Below are 9,162 nucleotides of genomic sequence, written 5' to 3'. Positions count from 1 at the left end.
TAAAATCGATTTTGTAATTTAAACAAATTTTGGATTTTTTACACATCCATTTTATGTTGAAATGCAAGCTGCATCGACTATTGCATTGCTCATAGAAAGTCAAAATTGTGACCATTAAAAGCTTTTACTCTAATAAAGCAAATAGCGAAGGTAATTCATCTGTTGATTTTCTTCAATTTAGACTCTGAGTTGCAAACTCAAATGATTCAATAGTCAAGATGCATCGATAATCGTTTTATTGGTTTCTAATTGATATTCGATAATCAATCGATAATTGCATTTCAACATGAAATGGATGTGTAAAAAAAACGATTATCAATTTTAAACCGATAAAACGATTATCAATCCATTTCGACTTTTAAAACATTTGAGTTTGCTATTTAGAGTCTTTGCTACACTTCCTACTTTGTGTTTGATAATTAAAGAAAATCAACAGATGAATTACCTTCTCTATTTTTTATGAGAGAAAAAGCTTTTCCTTGTCATAATTTTGACTTTCTATGAACAATCCAATAATCGATGCAGCTTGCATTTCAACATAAAATGGATGTGTAAAAAAAAAAAAAAAAAAAAAAAAACATTTTTTTTTTTTTTTTTAAATTACAAAATCGATTATGAACTTTTCTGAATCGAGACAGAATCGTTTTAGAGAGAATCGATTAAAATCGAATAATCGATTTTTTCCCCCACCCCTAGTACTCGTGCGAGTGGGGTAGGTAAGGGATATTCCCACGGGTGTTGTTGCCTGCGCCACTCGGCCTCCGGCCTCCGTGGCTAAGGCCGAACACCACCCGTGGGAATATCCCTTACCTACCCCACTCGCACGAGTACTATATTGCCTAACTGACATATGCTATAATAGGCAATGCCACATGTCTAATTGCAGTCATAGCATTAAACATCTATCTTATCCTGCATTTGGTTTAGAACACTGGGTAATATGGAAGTTTCGAACACTCGGTAATATGGAACTTTAAGACTCTGGGTACTGTGGAAGTTGACCTTGTTGTGGTGAGGGGTATTGCCTTTAAGGCAGGGGTCTCAAACTCAAATTACCCGAGGACCGATGAGCGTCAAGTCTGGTCATTAGGGGGCCAGATTTTCAGGGTAAACGTGATGGTGGCCCATTAAAATCAGAGGAACTTTTATATATATTTCTTTTAATCGATGGAACTTCGTGGGCCGGATAAAAAAACGCTTGGGGGGGCGGAATTGGCCCGCGGGCCTGAGTTTGAGACCCCTGCTTTAAGGAGAGCAGAACATTAACTTTAAGGCTCATTCTCTGTCATTGCCTGATTCAGGTCAGTCAGGATATCAAGCTGGTATCCACGGTGGTTCGAGTGGAAGTGTTGGAAAAGCCTCTGAAACAGCTGAAGACCCCGCTGAAAATGAGTTTCTCTGTGAATGGGACCGATTTCTCTACAGTGAGTAACATTTACATTTAGTCATTTAGCAGACACTTATCCAAAGATAAAACGACTTCTCTAAACGACTTCTCTACCTCCTGTACCACTGTCGCCCGCCGAGTAAGGTCTTCAACGAATATACAGCACACAACAGAAGTGAGTACACCCAGGGTGCGATTTGCCGGGGGGGATGGTGGGGATTTACCCCCCCTCTGGTTATTTTTTGTTCACTGAATTAGCGAGTTCTGTCCAAAACAGTTGCGTTTCAGTTTCAAAGTTTCAGTTTCGGTTTCAGTATTTCAACGTGAATGAGAGGGAGCACAAGAACTGAGCGTCTAGCAGCGATTATCATAGACATATATGATGCATGTATAGGAAGAGAATTAGGCCTATGTATTGCTTGTTTTTTTTTTTTCATGATAAAAAAAAAAAAAAACATCCCCCCCCTCTGGTTTTTGGACAAATCGCACCCTGAGTACACCCCTGTGTAATATCGCTTCACTGACAGATGATTCAAAATCATATCTAAGTTTAATAGTAGGGTATTTATTATTATGTAAAATCATAAACTAACTGTATTCCCAAGATAGTCTTTCAAAAGTATTTATTCTACTTTGAGGACTGTATTTCCAAGTTAGTCTTTCTAAAGTATTTTTTTTTGATTGCTCATAAGAGGAAATACACTAATAGTTATCGAAAGATGATCCAATTCAATTATAGGTAAACCCTAGATCCAATTTTGAATCATTTGACATTTCAATGATATTGCACAGGTGTCACTCAGGGGTCACTCAGGGTTCACTCACTTCAACCCAGGTCAGAGGGCAGAGGTCAGCAGCACACTAAGTCAGACAGCTTGCTTAGGCCACCTGTTTGAAAATTGCACCAATTGGACTCCTTAAACCTTAAACCCTAGATCGCCTCTAGATTATTTAGCATTTAGGCAAATTAGAAAAAAGGCCACGCAAGTTGTTCAGAAGGCCAGAGTTAAATAATAAAAACATAATACTAACTAGACGTAACGCTAAGCGTTACAAAATATGACCGCCGAACTGTTCAGTAGGATTTGGCACAGAATGAGTCATGGTTGTCAGTGTGTTTGTGTGTTTTTATGTGTTTTGTGTGTGTAAATTGGTTTGTGTTTCATTTTTATGTATTAAAGGAATTATTTGTGATAGATTTTGATGATTTGGTTATGTAATGGTATGTGTACTACTTTTTTGTGGATTGTTTTGGTATATTTTTCTTTTGCAATGTAGTTTGTTAAAAATAGGTCAAATAAATAGGTGTGGAAACAAAGCGAAGTTTCCAACCACCAACAGGTGGCGCTATAGGTGATATCAGTCAGGCATATGTACGTGTTTGGGCTGGATCCAGCGTCCACCCTAAGACATTTTCTCTGGATCAAACAATGTACGCAAAAGTTATAAGACACTTTGTGTTTTGTGGCAAGCACTGGCAAGTTGGCAAAGTTTGAGGGTCTGCCCCGCCCACACCTTCCGACTAATTAGAAAATCTTATATAACTTTTAGTCGCCCATGGCTGAAGAGTACCCTGACCACATTTCAAGGCGTTACCATTAAATTTGTCGGAGGAGTTCGATCAGTTGCGAGGTGTGCAAACGCCGTCAAAACGCATCTTCCACTCAAAATGGCCGACTTCCTGTGGACCTGCCACCATGGCGTCAAGAGACTTTATAGTGCGTCCAAGCATGATGAAGATGTGTACCGAATTCCGTCAAGCTACGCCAAAATAACCCCAATGCGCAGGTTTTTTTGCAATGTTCTAGGGGGCGCTACAGAGCCATTTTGCTCCATCCATGGACAAAAACTCTACCGAAGATGGAAGGTTACAGGCTTGATGTCCCTGGCAAATTTGGTAATTTTTCGAGCACTTTGACATATATGCGATTGAGTTATAAGACACTTTGGGCCTGATTTACTAACAGGATTGCGCCCATTTCTGGCGTAAAATAGCGGTCGCAAACAATAAACGGTATTTACTAAGGGGGCGCATATGAGTAGAGTCGCATATTAACGCTTTGGGGGTGTGAACGTGGGAGGGAACGGAAACGTGGGTGGAACGTGGGCGTAAAGCGCTATTTAATGGGAGGAGAGAAGGTAAGTGCGCCTTATGATGTATTGCGTGGTATTTACTTAAACTGCCTAGCGAGCGCTCGTCTCTAATTTGCGGGATAATTCTCCGCCTTATAAAAGCACGTCTTAACCAGGAAGCGCATTTCCACTGAGTCTGAAAACGTTGATATGGCAGCAGTTATAAGAGCAAGGCGAAGACATAGACAGAGACAGCGCACAGAAATATTTGTTCAACTCGTATAACAATTTTTCAGTTAAGCGAACCACAAATCATTCGAAGGTACAGGTTAACCAGCCACGCAATACTTCAATTACTGAACCAGATCAGAGACGACATCGAACCCTCCAACCGGAGATCACATTCCATTCCATCATTTGTTAAACTCCGGACAACATTGTAAATATTGGCATCGGATCATTTCAAACAGTTATAGCATCAGTAGTTGGTATATCTCAGCCTTCACTCAGCCAAATATTCACCCAGGTACTCGACGCATTGCTACGGCGCACTGGTCAAAACATTTCCCCACTGCCATAGCTGAAATTAGAGACATCAAACAGGACTTTTTTTTAAATCGCAAACTTTCCGAATGTAATTGGAACCATTGATTGCACCCACGTCCATATATGTGACCAGGCATGGCTAAACCAGCCACAAGTCTCCCCAGAGACATTTTGAGTTATTCACAGATTCTGAAAGTGTAGGTTTAAAGCTATCCAATGATGTCTCACTCATGTAGATCTGATAATATTTGTATAAGTTGTGATCATTTGAATGTATACCCCTCAGAAAAGCTTTTGCTGAGAAAAAGGACCTCTAATTTTTCCAAACTGCCACCTCACCTTGGACAAAGGGAAGACAGTTGTGCTCATTTGCATCTCAGTGAGATTAGCCCTCCTCTACAGATGTCACACTGACATCTGGTATCTGTAGCCCTCCCCCCTACAGGTGTCACTGAAGACTCAATCATTTTAGTGTTGTTAATTATGTAGTGTTATTTTCATTAGGACTTGAACTGGAATTAGAAGGTACTAAAATGGAAATGCTTTTATTACAAAAGACATTGAATAGCATGCATTAATACACAGGATAAATTGTTACAATCCCATAATCCAAGGTATAAACCAGGACTGCAAAATGGAAGTCAATATGAATCCAATACACTAGACAATAAGAATAAAGATACTATTAAAATTATTTTAAAAAGTGTTTGATAATATCAGTCAGGTTGTTTTTGCCAATTCTGAAAAGGGAAACAAATAAGTTTCACATCATGGGTCATGCTAACAGGCACCGTCACCTGACTGTATGTAGCTTTCTTATTAAGCTAGCTTGCCGCTAACACTAACTGGAAACACATTGGAAGTTGGAACACATAGTGGCTAGGTAGCTAGCTGCTAATAAGTAACATAAGTAACACATCAGCAGTAATGAATCAAGTGTACTGATATTAAATGTACTACTAAATGTACTAATAACATGCCATTCTCAAATTAAAGCCAGTGACATGATGGTTAACGATTAACGAGTTAACGATGGATACCGACAGTTAGCATACCTAGCTAGGTAGCATTACCATTGGATTTGAATGGCAGTTATGCTAGCTCTGGCTATCCAGACAAAGGAGCCTTGTTTCTGGACACGTTTCACTTGACGAGCTGGGGCAATAGTCATCTGGAAAGTTTGAAATTATACTAAACGAAGGGGAATCTACTGTATGGAGATATTTCTGCTAAGTAGACAATGCAGATTGTAATTCGGCTGGTGGATATGTCCAATGTAAGAAGTGTGAAGTTTTAATGAAATATGATTGATGCACTCTCATTCTCCACAACAACATGGATAAACCTCGCTGGTTGGATGTAGATAGTTTTCAGAACGAATGTCGGCGTGCAAAAAGATCTTCAATGGAAAGACTTGTCTGTTGAGCCTCTGTTGGTGTCTCATAAAACGTGAGTTGTATTAAAGCATAGCGTGTGTAATGTGTAGCTATTTCATTCCGTTTGTTAACCTTTCCTGCTGTCTGTCTCTGAACGTAGAGATTGCAGGGGAGTAAAATGCTCCGCTGCCGAAGTAGATTACATGTTTTTAACTTCGGGGTTTTTAACTTCGAAAGATTCTTCCTCGTTGGCTAAGGTCAGCTGGAGACTAGGGATGCTCTCCAGTTTGATGAAATCGCGTTCATCATCTGTGCACTCATCTTCAGATTCAGAAGTCAGATTGCCATCTGGATAACCAGAAGCATCCGGCTTGTCGCAGAAGTACTCCCACAGAGTTGTACTGTAAGCACCACGGTTGAGCTCCTCTGCAACACAGCTTGCTTGATCCATCTCTGTTCAATGTTTTCCACGAGTAATGGAGCGGTGGAATAGTGGCTGTATAAGTAGCCATGTGTATCGCTTGTAACGTGCAGCTGAAAAAAATAACAAAAGGCGATCCTGCAGTTCATATGGAAATTAGGTAACACCCCCCAAGGAAACGAGAGTGAAGAGTAATTTAACCGAAACTGTATCAACTTCAACGACAAAATTTATACTTTTAAGGTAACCAATACTGGTATCTGAAACATGGAGTGGCTTCTTCATGACTTCAACTTGCACATTCTGCAAAAAAACAAAGATCACTAATTTTGAAAAAAAAAACTTCAAATGTGTTTTTCTCGGCCGACTTGTTCCCCCTTTTCGCGTGCCGGGTCACATATATTATAGTGAACCCATGTCCCTTGTAGAAATGATTAATCTCGCCATGTACACATCTATATTGTTATATAAGACAGTTTATGCATTAATGCCACCAATAGCATATTCTTTATAATTGTGTTCTTTTAAACATCTCGCTGTAAGTGATGGCGGGCAGAACAACAATATTCACACATTGAATCAGGTTCAGTGATTGAGCAAACGTGAACCAATATATCTATCTCCTCTTCGCTGAAACTTCATTTTCTCTTCCTAAATAAATACCACGAAAAATGCGCAAAAACACCGTGCGTTAATGTGCGACTGCAGATTAAGCAGCGGTCGCAATCTTAGTAAATCAGGCCCTATAGGGCGGAGTAAACACAGATTGCCCAGCGCGGATCTGGTTTGATAAATACCATGGAAAATGCGCAAAAACACTGTGTGTTAATGTGCGACCGCAGATTAAGCAGCGGTCGCAATCTAAGTAAATCAGGCCCTTTGTGTTTTGTGGCAAGCACTAACAAGTTGGCAAAGTTTGAGGGTCTGCCACGCCCACACCTTCCGACTAATGAGAAAATCCAATATAACTTTTAGTCGCCCATGGCTGAAGAGTAGCCTGACCACATTTCAAGGCGTTACCATTAAATTTGTCGGAGGAGTTCGATCAGATGGGAGGTGTGCAAACGCCGTCAAAGCGCATCTTCCACTCAAAATGGCCGACTTCCTGTGGACCTGCCACCTTGGCGTCAAGAGACTTTTTGGGGCGTCCATGCATGATGAAGACGTGTACCGAATTCCGTCAAGCTACGCCAAAATAACCCCAATGCGCAGGGTTTTTTGCAATGTTCTAGGGGGCACTACAGAGCCATTTTGCTCCATCCATGGACAAAAACTCTACTAAAGATGGACGGTTACAGGCTTGATGTCCCTGGCAAATTTGGTAATTTTTCGAGCACTTACATATATTCGATTAAAACACCTCATTTTTGCTTTTTTTTTTTTTAACTAGGTGGCGCTATACATGTAATGACTGGTTATGGTATGGGTTGACATGGCCCCTTAACACAAACATACAAGAACAATTTGGCCCTCCAAGGCCCTACGGTTCTCGGGATATTCGAAGAAAACTGTGTCGCGCCACCTATAGGCCAGTTGGTGAATAATCATATAAATCAATTTATTGCATGCCCCCCCGTGAACGGAATTCGACGAAACTTAACGTGCAATCAGAAGGTGTCATAATGATCCCACACCTCCGATTTCGTGCAGTTCTGACCTTGTCAACTTACAATTAAAATGTTTTAAAACCTTTCATTTGTAACTAGGTGGCGCTATACATGAAATAAGTGGTAGTGGAATTGTTGACATGGCCTCTTAAGACCAACATACAAAAAAAAATTGGTCCTCCTAAGCCCTACGGTTTTCGACTTATTCACAGAAAACTGAATCGCCCCACCCTCTTTAAAACGGGTCTAGTCCGACAGGTGCAACGGATCAAAACGAAAATCAGTGGTTCCACGCTCATTTAGTAAGGCTACATGCCCACCAAATTTCGTGCACCCCGGTGTTTCAGTGTCCCGGACATCGTTGACAGAAAAACGGCAAACAGAAAAAAAAAAAATGAAAAAAACTCAGACTAAACCTATTTCACCGCCCGCTGCGGCGGTCATAATAATCCTTAAAGTCACAGTTTGTGATTATATGTGTCTTATGCTAGTTGTGATTCAATGTAAATAAGAAGTTTACATGCTGCTCAGCACTAATGTCTTATTTTTGTATGCTTTTGCTGTGGTTACTTGTGTGTACGTATGTGTGTGCGTTCGTTCGTGTGTGTGTGTGTGTGTGTGCATTCGATCGTGCGTATGTGTGTGTGTGCGAGTGCTTGTGCGTGTGCGTGTGCATGTGTGTGTGTCTGCGTGCCTGCGTGCGTGTGTGTGCGTTCGTTCGTGCGTGTGTGCGTGTGTGTGTGTATGCACTCCTTTTGGAACAGGTACATCAGAAATTCTCCTGTCAGTTTTACAATGACTCCGGTAAGTCAGTGATGGGCTGAGCGATCGTTGCCAGGGTAACAGAAATTATACTACCACATGCAGTACATTATATCAAGTCACGGTATGAGTTCTGTCCCTAGGGTAACCCTAACCCCTAGTGCGTTAAAAATAAAATGAATCATTATTATTATTATAGACTACACTAGAGTCCCATTATTATTATTAACTAGGACAGAGAGAGAGAGAGAGAGAGAAACACAGATGCAAACAGAGACACAAACACAAACACACACACACACACACACACACACACACTCACAATCTCAACCCTAACCCTTTACTAGAGGAGAGAGAGAGGGAGAGAGAGAGTCCCTCCATCCCTCCCTCCCTATAGTTCCTAACCCTTCACTAGAGGAGAGAGCGAGTTAACGTGTGTGTGGGTGTGTCTGTGTGTGTGTTTGGGTGTGTGTATTGAGTGTGTGTGTGTGTGTGTGTGTGTGTGTGTGTGTGTGTGAGTGTTTGGGTGTGTGGGTGTTTGGATTTGTGTATGTGTTTGTTTGGGTGTGTGTGCGTGTTTGTGTGTGTGAGTGTGTGTGTGTGTGTGTGTGTATGTTTGTGTTTGGGTGAGTGTGTGTGTGTATGTATGTTTGTGGGTGTGTGTTTGTTTGTGTGTGTGTGTGTGTGTGTGTCAGCCCTCAAACATGACAGTAGGTGGAGCAGTGATGGTTGTACGTCGAACACTGTGAACGAGTCTCAGAGCAACATGACGGTGGAGTGCTCATGTGATCACATGACTCCTTTCGCTGTGCTCCTGGTAAGACACTCTCTTTCTCTTTCTCTTTCTCTTTCTCTTTCTCTTTCTTTTTCTCTTTCTCTTTCTCTTTTTCTTTCTCTCTCTCTCTCTCTCTCTCTCTCTCTCTGTCTTACACACCCATGGACGGATTAAGAAACCACGGGCCCCTGGGCCTGGACATGTTAAAGGCCCCC

This window comes from Sprattus sprattus (assembly GCF_963457725.1).
Source record: "Sprattus sprattus genome assembly, chromosome: 6".
Classification (NCBI taxonomy): Eukaryota; Metazoa; Chordata; class Actinopteri; order Clupeiformes; family Clupeidae; genus Sprattus; species Sprattus sprattus.
Note: the sequence above shows the minus strand (reverse complement) of the source record.